General features: G+C 29.3%; 1 long non-coding RNA gene across 1 annotated transcript; it reads right to left on the reverse strand.

Moving 5' to 3' along the window:
• Nucleotides 1-712: 712 nt before the first annotated feature.
• Nucleotides 713-3,643, reverse strand: LOC139486867 (uncharacterized). The gene is made up of 3 exons (XR_011655660.1): nucleotides 3,558-3,643; nucleotides 3,119-3,215; nucleotides 713-884 (listed from the first exon to the last, which is right to left on the reverse strand). It is a non-coding gene; the product is annotated as an uncharacterized lncRNA (long non-coding RNA).
• Nucleotides 3,644-9,471: the final 5,828 nt, after the last annotated feature.

The raw sequence follows: 9,471 nt of genomic DNA on the forward strand, positions 1-9,471 counted from the left end.
ATACAAATAAGCTAGTTTGTTCCATTCATAAGTTTTAGACTGGTATTTTGCTGAAAAACTACCTAGCAACATGAATTTCACATAGCAACCATACTATTTCAAGCAATTAAATATGTATTTGCACATATAATTTTCATGGCATGACAACAAAAACTTTTTCTTGGTGCAAGCTTTGGTTTCCTATGCATCAGTTTCAGATTAGTTCTATGACCTTAAACTACTGTGCACTGTCAATTTTGCATGGTAACCATTTTTTGAAAAAATTTTACATTTGTGTATAGAAAATATATGATTGATTTCCATATGTCAATGATTGTTTTCATATATATATATAAGCTTCAGTATTTTTCTAAATGCATAACAATGTGTGTATCTTATGATTTCTTCAGCATATACTATTTTTTTAACAATAACAACAGATTTAACATTAAGTGCATTGGTTGCAAAGGAAGATGTATTGTATGCATAGTTTTACACCACTGGGTCGATGCCACTGCTGGTGGACGTTTCGTCCCCGAGGGTATCACCAGCCCAGTAGTCAGCACTCCGGTGTTGACATGAATATCAATTACATGGTCATTTCTATAAATTTTCTGTTTACAAAACTATTTTACCTCTGTTTCATTACACATTTTTTTTAAAGCAGATGTTTTGTGTCATCCTATGAACTCTGTTTACCAGTTATCATTTGGTTCTAAAGAAAAAAACCAAATCTTTAAAAATAAATATCATTTTAATTATCTATACTATTATTGAAATGTAATTAAATAATACATTATAAGTAACAGGGAAATGTCTTTGTCTGTATGTCTTCCTGTCTATACATCTCACCAGTAAGTTCTTACAAAGGCAGCAATTCACAGACTTTGTCATCTTGTAAAATACTGGAAAAATGAAAAAAAATAATGAAATACTGTGAGCATTATATACTGTCACATTACAGACAAAAAACAGTATTATGGTTATATTTCATTATCTGAAGTTCTTAGAAAGCACTTGTGAAAGTGCTAGTAAAAGGTATAAATTGAAACCATTACTATCTCATATCAATTTTCTTACATGTTAAATATATATATACACACGCTTAAAAGTATACAAAATAACACAAATAGCATAAAACAAGGAAAAAATAAATGCAGTTCTTTATAAATATTTCGGTAACAGATATCAATCATACTGTTATCAGTAAAAGAAAATATTGACTATACCATGTACCATATACATGGATAAAACATGCAGATTCGAATATACGATTAAAAGTCAGACACAAGAAAAGCTAACATCCTTAATGAACATTCCTCTATGGCTTGTCATCATTTTGATAGGCCTATAATCAGGTAATGAATATTTATGAATAGTGCATGTAGAAAAAAATGGAGGGTTGAAGATTTGTATCCTAACTGTATACCTAAGGATTCAATTTTAGAAGATATCATACAAAGTTTAATTTCGGACCCTTTTTTACTTCAATGTGAACCAATTTGATAACAGGACCCAAAAACTAAAATCTCAATTCATGGTAAGATTCAGCATACCAAATAACCCCATATATTCAATGTTTGTCAAAATCAAACAAATTTGGTTTTGGACCCCCATTTGAACCAATTAAAAAACTGGGCCCATATTCAAAAATAAAAATACTGGTTTAAATTCTGCATATCAAAGAACCTTTAGAATTATTGTTTGTGTTAAAATCAACAAAGTTTGATTTTGAACCTTTTTGACCTTAATGTAGACCAATTTAAAAAGAGACCAAAAGTTTTAAATCATAATACATGGTTAGATTTGGCATATGAAAGAACCGTAATTAATTCAATTTTGGATGGAATCAAACAAAGTTTAATTCTTGACTCTTTGGACCTCAATGAGGACCAACTTGAATAGGTACATAAAAACAAAATAATACATGTTCAGATTAAGAAAATCGAAGTACCCAAACTTGGACCAACTTAAAAACTGGGCTCTTAAACAAAAATTTAAATACATGTTAAAATTCTGCATATCAAATAACCCCAACAATTCATTTTTTGTTAAAATCAAAAAAGTTTAATTTTGGACCTTGTGGACCTTAATGTAGACCAATTTGAAGAAGGGACCATAAATTAAAAATCTAAATACATGGATATATTTGGCTATCAAACAACCCTTATCGCTTCAATTATTGATGAAATCAAATAGAGTTCAATTTTGGAGCCTTTGGACCTCAATATGGACCAATATAATAACGGGGTCCAAATTCAAAAAACGTAATGCATGATTAGATTCAGCATATTAAGAACCAAAAGATTTCAAAAATTAAACCCTATTGAAATTGGTCCAAAAAGAAGCAATATTCACTTTTAATTATTGGGCTCTTCATAGCTTGCTGTTCAGTGTGAGCATAGCTAGGCTCTGTGTTGAAGACCATACATTGACCTAGAATGGTTTACCTTCATAATTGTGACTTGGATTGAGGGTTGCCTTTTTAGCACTCATACCACATCTTCCTATATCAATTTATTCAAAGGATTAGAAAAATATTGTTTTTGGTCCCTAATTCCTAAACAGTTAAGACCTTTACTCCCAAAATCAATACCAACCTTCCTTTTCTAGTATGGAACCTTGTGGTACAATTCCAGTAAGATACGTAAACTTACACACAAGTTATTGTCTGCCTAAGAGGAGGCTGGCTCCAGTCCAGCTTCTGTGATTCCTTATATAAGCAACCATTTTTTCCCCAAAAAAGGCCCCCTCCCCCTTAATCCGCCTCTGAGCTGTTTTTTTTTTATTATGAAAAAGGATAAAATTAATTATCAATTCAATAAATGTCTGACTAAGATATCATGTCTAAAATCTTCAACTACGGACTCAACACTAGCTATCAAATTATGACCCCACTGCTCCTGACCACATGATGTGCTTTAAATTCTTATGAATATGATGACAGGGGCGGAATCAGCCATTTTAAAAGGGGAGAGGTGTCCAAACCCAGGACAAAAAGGGGGGACAACTATATGTCCCCATTCAAATGCATTGATCGTCCAAAAAAAGGGGGGTATCAAACCACCGGAACCCTCACCCGTGACTTTTGCAAGTTTTAATATAGTCTCAAACTTAACATAAATTAGTAAATACTTACGGTTACAATTCATCTTTAATTCATATCTTAATTCATGCCACGGCTTATTTGTTGTATACGGCATATCAATTCACTATCAAAACTTTTTGGAGACAATCTACAATTTAAAATACATTTGTAAAATAAATAAAGTATAGATGAAAATTAAGTGCAGCAATGGATTTAATTATCAAAATAATCTTCATTTTTTTTACATAAATAAGGCTGTTAGTTCTCATTGGCAATCATACCACATCTTCTTTTTTATATTGATGATTTTAACATTGAATATTTTTAGCATGGTGAACTGGAAAGCAATGATGGAAAGTTAGACTTATTAAAAGGAACTTGATTTTTCATTTCTACATGTTCTAAGAACCACACATGTTGAACTAATTCATATTTGCAAGTTTTAATATAGTATCAAACTTAACAAAAGTTTGGAAGAACAAATACTTACAGCTAAAATTCCTCTTTAGTTCATTCCATGGCTTATTTTGTATACATGGCATATACATTCACATTCAAAACTTTTTGGAGACAATCTACAAAATAAATTAATTATGAAAATCAAAAACAACAAGGGATTTATTTATTAAAACAATCTTGAATATTTCAAACAGTGTTGAAGAAACCAATGAAAGAAAGTGAACCTAAATAAAAGAAACTTGCTTTTTTCATATTTAAGAATCACAAATGTTTAACTTCCTTTTTACCGGCCCTGACCTATAAATTGTTTGGTTTTTAGTCTCTTCTAAATTGTAATTTGGAGGCCAACTCAATCCGTTTTAATTTGAGGAACAATGATACGTCCTTTTAATTTGCAACATACAACTGGGAAGAATTTGTCAACCTGGATGATCTTTTTTTTAAATTTTAATTCATCAAATTCTGTTTAAATTATTATATTTTTTTTATGTAAATGTATGTTGCATCATGTGCATTTAATCCATGCCAAATTAGAAATATTAGCACAATTTACATTGACATTTTTATATCAAGAATTGAAGTAGTTATAACAATTATTTGTTACTTTCTGGACATTTTTCTATAATACAATACTTCAAATCAGGCTAAAAATAACTTTTAATAGGTATATATAGTCGTACATCTACCTTCTTTCAAGTCAATAGGTTTACAATATTTACATAATTTGTTATTTGTTGTTGCAGCATTTTATTGATTGTGAATTTTCTTCATATAATCTTCTAGTATATATTATATAATACCATGTGAAATGATTTATGGTTGTGTTATTTTATTTCTAACAAGTATTTGAAAGGAAAATTTTATAAAAACTACTTTTATTCTGATTGCGAAGGGAGAAAATCAGTTTTAGAATTCAGTACAAACATACAAATTGTTTTTTTTTAAACCCGATGGTTGACCATCTGGATGTCAAGTTGTATTAACAACGGTTACATTCAGAAAAACAATTGATCTGCTAGGGCACTACGTTTTTTGCTTTCAAACAATTATGTTCACAACTATACACCTTGTTTAGTTACCTGTACATACGATTTGTTCACACTTGTAAACTCTATGTCATTTAAATGTTTATTACGTAGAACCGAATGAAAATTAGTCTGACAATTTTCTACCAGTCAGGAAACGACAATTTGACTTAAAAAAGGGGAGGGGGTATGGATTTTTCCTTGAAAAATATTCTGATCCCCAATTTGATAAAAAGAAAATATTTTAGTCATACAGATGATAAAAATAAATATTCTGAATACAGTTTCCGCATTCATTACAGTCTTAATTATTGGAAAATAAATAAATAAAGTAAAGACCAGTGGCAAATATTTCTGTGTACGTCCAGTCGATTCGAGAAGATCTTTTTAAATGAATTATGTGTTTGGCAAAGATGATGGTTTTGAGTCTTGATAATTGGTAAATAAATCTACGGAAAGTTTTTTTTATAACAAATAAATATATCAAATTTGGAAAATGTTCTGTAAAGATCTTTCTTAATAATTGTTAAAATTAAATCAATTTTATTCAAAAATTGTTTCTTCCTTCAATATACATGGTAAAATTGATGTTATAAATGTCTAGTTTTGTGTACACTAAATCTACACAAGACTGCATGTAGACAAAACATGATTTAAACTACACGTAAATATTGAGTTTAACAATGGAAACGTAATTGTGTTTAGTTTACGTGTGAGTTACACTTACACAACACCATGTTTAGGTTAATGTGAACAAGGCCTAAGATAGAACAGGTTTATTATTACATTTAAAACACCTCAAACTGAAATGCTTTTTTGTCACTATATATGTATTATATATACTGGTACAACCATTACACCAGCGTTTGAACAAAATGGCTTCTTAACGACTTATAATTTATATCTTTAACTGTCAATATACTTAGGTACTATAAAGAAGAGGCGTAAATCACAATCAATTTAAAACTAAAATTTTATTTGCTCTCAGATTTTTAGATACTATAACATATAAGTGTTTGATTTTTTTAATCATTCCATTAAACACATGTATGATACTCAAATTATGTTTGTTGGGATGCTACAATAATTAATTGTACTTTGATAACTATTTCAACTTGTGTCATCGAAAACACCAATTCTTACCTTTAATATTTTGAACATTGCCTTATGATTTTAGTTAAAAGTAGAGAAATCATTGCCAGACATCTTTTGGGAAGGATGTACTACAGATATTGTACATTTTTAATCATGATAATGAAATAAACAGGTGTCAAAATCTGTGTTTCATAAAGTCATTGTTTGTTTTTAATTTCAATATGATAAGGTTTATTTTAGGGTTTAAAGTTCAGTTCGCTTTACATCATTGATTTCATATCTGTTCGTATAGATTGTTATTTACAGAAAACGTTAGCTACTATATGCAATTATTTCGCATGGATTTTTATATATAAAAATATTTAAAGGGAAAATTTATCCGATGACTTCATTTCTATAAAGGATATATATCATTTTATGCTGGTATCATCTAAGTTGGACAAAGATATACAGAAAACCACATTAGTTAACATTACATTGCATATATGTACATTTGTTGAAGAAGCATTAAATATGAAGTTTTTTACAACGGCATGATCAGAATAGCCGACAGGTTAACATCAGAGAGAATCCAGTTTGTCATTTATAAATCTTATAAATTGGCACAATTTCTGAAGTTAAGATTTCTATTTTTGGTTCATAATAGCATTAAATGTTGAAACTTATATTTTACCGTAAATTATTTTTTTGCCATATGAAGAAAAAAAAACATGATCAATATGTCTCATTATTAATAAATATCTTATCTTTTTCCTTTCTGAATAAACCTTGGAACTCGTTATTTTTGTAAAACTTTATACAGAAACCTTGCATGCTATATCCGCCTAAAGTCGACTTTTGAAAATGAATAATTTGCATAAGTCACAGGTGTACAATTCTTACACAATGCATAGTAATCGTAGATATTTCTTTTTTTGTTTTTCATTGTGGAGAAGTAAAACCTAACATTTTTTATTTGATTTTGTAGCATGCTCGTAATTCAGGGTTGATCATTACTGTAACAGAATCTTAATTTGTTTCTTTCGATGTAGGGTTGTCTTTAACTTTGTGGATTCAAATTAAACATATGAAACTATACAGTAAACTATTATACATCTACAACATCAACTTGGAGTATAAACTGTTGTCTATTCTATAAATCAAAGGAGTTGAAAATCTGTCATATTGACAAATTTAAGTACTTCCACCTTGAACAAGAAACAATGCGAAACCCTAAGTATTATACTACATGAATGGAAATTTTGAACATCATTGACAATACTGTTAGATATGTAATAAAAATCATCATCAGTTTAAAAGCATTTAATGTTTACAATAATCTAAGCCTGACTAACGTTGAAATTGAATACAGGTCTCAGATCGAAAACACTAAATATGCCAAAATGACGTAAACTCCATAGAAAATACATAGTATGATATAGTAGATAATTAACTGATTTATAAAAAGTTCGTGATAAAAAGTATTAAGTCTAAAATCCTCCTTGGAATTGATTGTGGTGGTAAACATATTTCCTGTTTTCATTTTGGAATATATGTTTGTTACAAAACAAATATTTCAAAACACTTTCTAAAAGATGGTTGTTTTTGTTATGTTATGGCTTTTTTCTCATCGTGTTTCATGATTTAAGTGGCAATAGGTTTGACTTGCTACTCCCACATCTTTTAATCCTTATGTTATCTCTTGTATTATACGTAAGGTAGTAATATAAAGAGAATCAGTAAGTACCCTTGGTACATATAAAACTCTTAAGTCAAAAAGAAACTGACACCGCAATATCACAATGTAAGCCATCTAAAGCCGTTTAAGAAGGGTTTTTTTTTTCATTGATGATCGTGTCCTATATAAATGTTATGAGATTTCATCATCTCATCCAGAGTTTATTTTGAGGCTTGCTATACTTAATCGCAGGTGAAATATTATGTTTTTAAAACGAAAGTAAAACCACAGTTATCATATTTACATACGACGAGCATAGTTAGAAATGCCATGATAAATAAGTTTTACATCAGGTCAGTTTTTTTTCACATTTACTATTAATTGTGAAGGTATATGTTGTTTTGAAGGATTTACACGTAAACTATAAATAATAAACCAATTTTCTCTTTCTTGATGTTGATAAAAAAAATTATAATTTAAGATTCAAATATCTTTCTTCGTTAAATAATCCAAACTAAAAACTAAAAATTGAAAATATTTCTACATTGTCTTGTTAGTACAAATTGGATATAACAAATACCTTTTATGCTATATTTTGTTCAGGGAGTTTTGAACTGCGCCCTACAGCCTGCCGATCAGACATTTTTCTTTGAGTGTTTGTTTATTTGAATTGCGTTTATGTATTTTCTACATGATCGATGCTTAGCTTATTAACATTGTATTAGTAACAATAATGAGGCGCAAATAATTGAGCTTATGAAAAGAAAGGTAAAATCAATTCCATTCGTCATGATCGGTTGAATCTTCTAGGATAAGGAAAACAACCCATAAATAAACTAATTGATGTTCAACCCCAACACCTGGATCCCCTTAATTATTTACAATGCAAAATAACAATCTCGAAAAAGCTTAAGGATCCATCAAATATCATTTGTACTTTATTGTTTACTATGTAATCAAAGTGGATGTGCATTCGAACAGTGACTATAAATTGAAAACGGCTATATTAGTGGTTTTTTTTTATTGTTTTAGATTGTTTGACTTAGGAATGTAATGAGCATTAAAGTTCGTTACACAAACGATGATGTGCAGAAATCGTGATAACAAATGTTGGTTTCTATATTTGTCTACTTGCGACATGTTAATATGATGTGGATTTATTAACTTAGAACAGAAATTACTTAAATAACAGAAAAAAGATAACAAAAAGCTTAAAAATGTTTTAAGGATCTATAATTATTTTCCTCTTTATTCTTTTAAATTCAAAACAGCAGATACCGCTCAAATTTCCTATTATGACATATAGTTACACAAACGAATATCAGATTCGATGATGATTCGTGTTCAATTCCATGTAGACTTATTGTTATGCATTACACAAATCTGCAAATGTTAATTCTTATGATAAAATGGAGACCTTAATACTTATGATAACATGGAGATTTTAATACTAATAACTTATAGACAAACAACATGTAATCACCCTAACTATGTCTGGCTGGTAATGTTACCATAACAATTATCGCAAAAACAAACACAAAAACAATTTACCCAAAAATTTATCTTTGAAGTAACGTCTTTTCCTCATATCGCACTTTACGCAAGAGAAACAGCTTAAATCTGCTGGCTTTGAATCATAAATATGCGTATTGGTCGGCTTATATTTCGTAATTTAGGGGTATAGTCTCATCCAATCAACATACGCGTGCAGGTACTAACAGAAGCTAAAAGTAAGTGTGCATAACCCTCTAATATATCTCATTGTTCTTTGTAGTAGGCTTCATTTACAACGTCATCAACCTTAAATTCAGCACATCTACTTCATTTTTGCAAAAAGATTGCTTAAATGTTTAAAGAAAAACCTAAGCCTTGTCAATAATATGTGGTCCAACCATGTCATATCAATTTGAACTACAAAAATTGGCATCAGAGTCGATTGTTCATTGACATCTGGTCAAACGATGCATTTCATTCATAAAAAGGAAATATAAAATGTGATTATAATGAAATAATGTTTCCGTATGGCTAGGAAAAAATAGAAAACTAAATTACTAGGGGTTCAAATTAAATATTGAATCAAAAAGACATTTGTGTTTGTATCTACATTATATTATGTTAGATAAATGATAACACGAGTTTTAATGATATATTGTAACAGCAACAAACAT

Source organism: Mytilus edulis, chromosome 8 (genome assembly GCF_963676685.1).
Source record: "Mytilus edulis chromosome 8, xbMytEdul2.2, whole genome shotgun sequence".
NCBI lineage: Eukaryota > Metazoa > Mollusca > Bivalvia > Mytilida > Mytilidae > Mytilus > Mytilus edulis.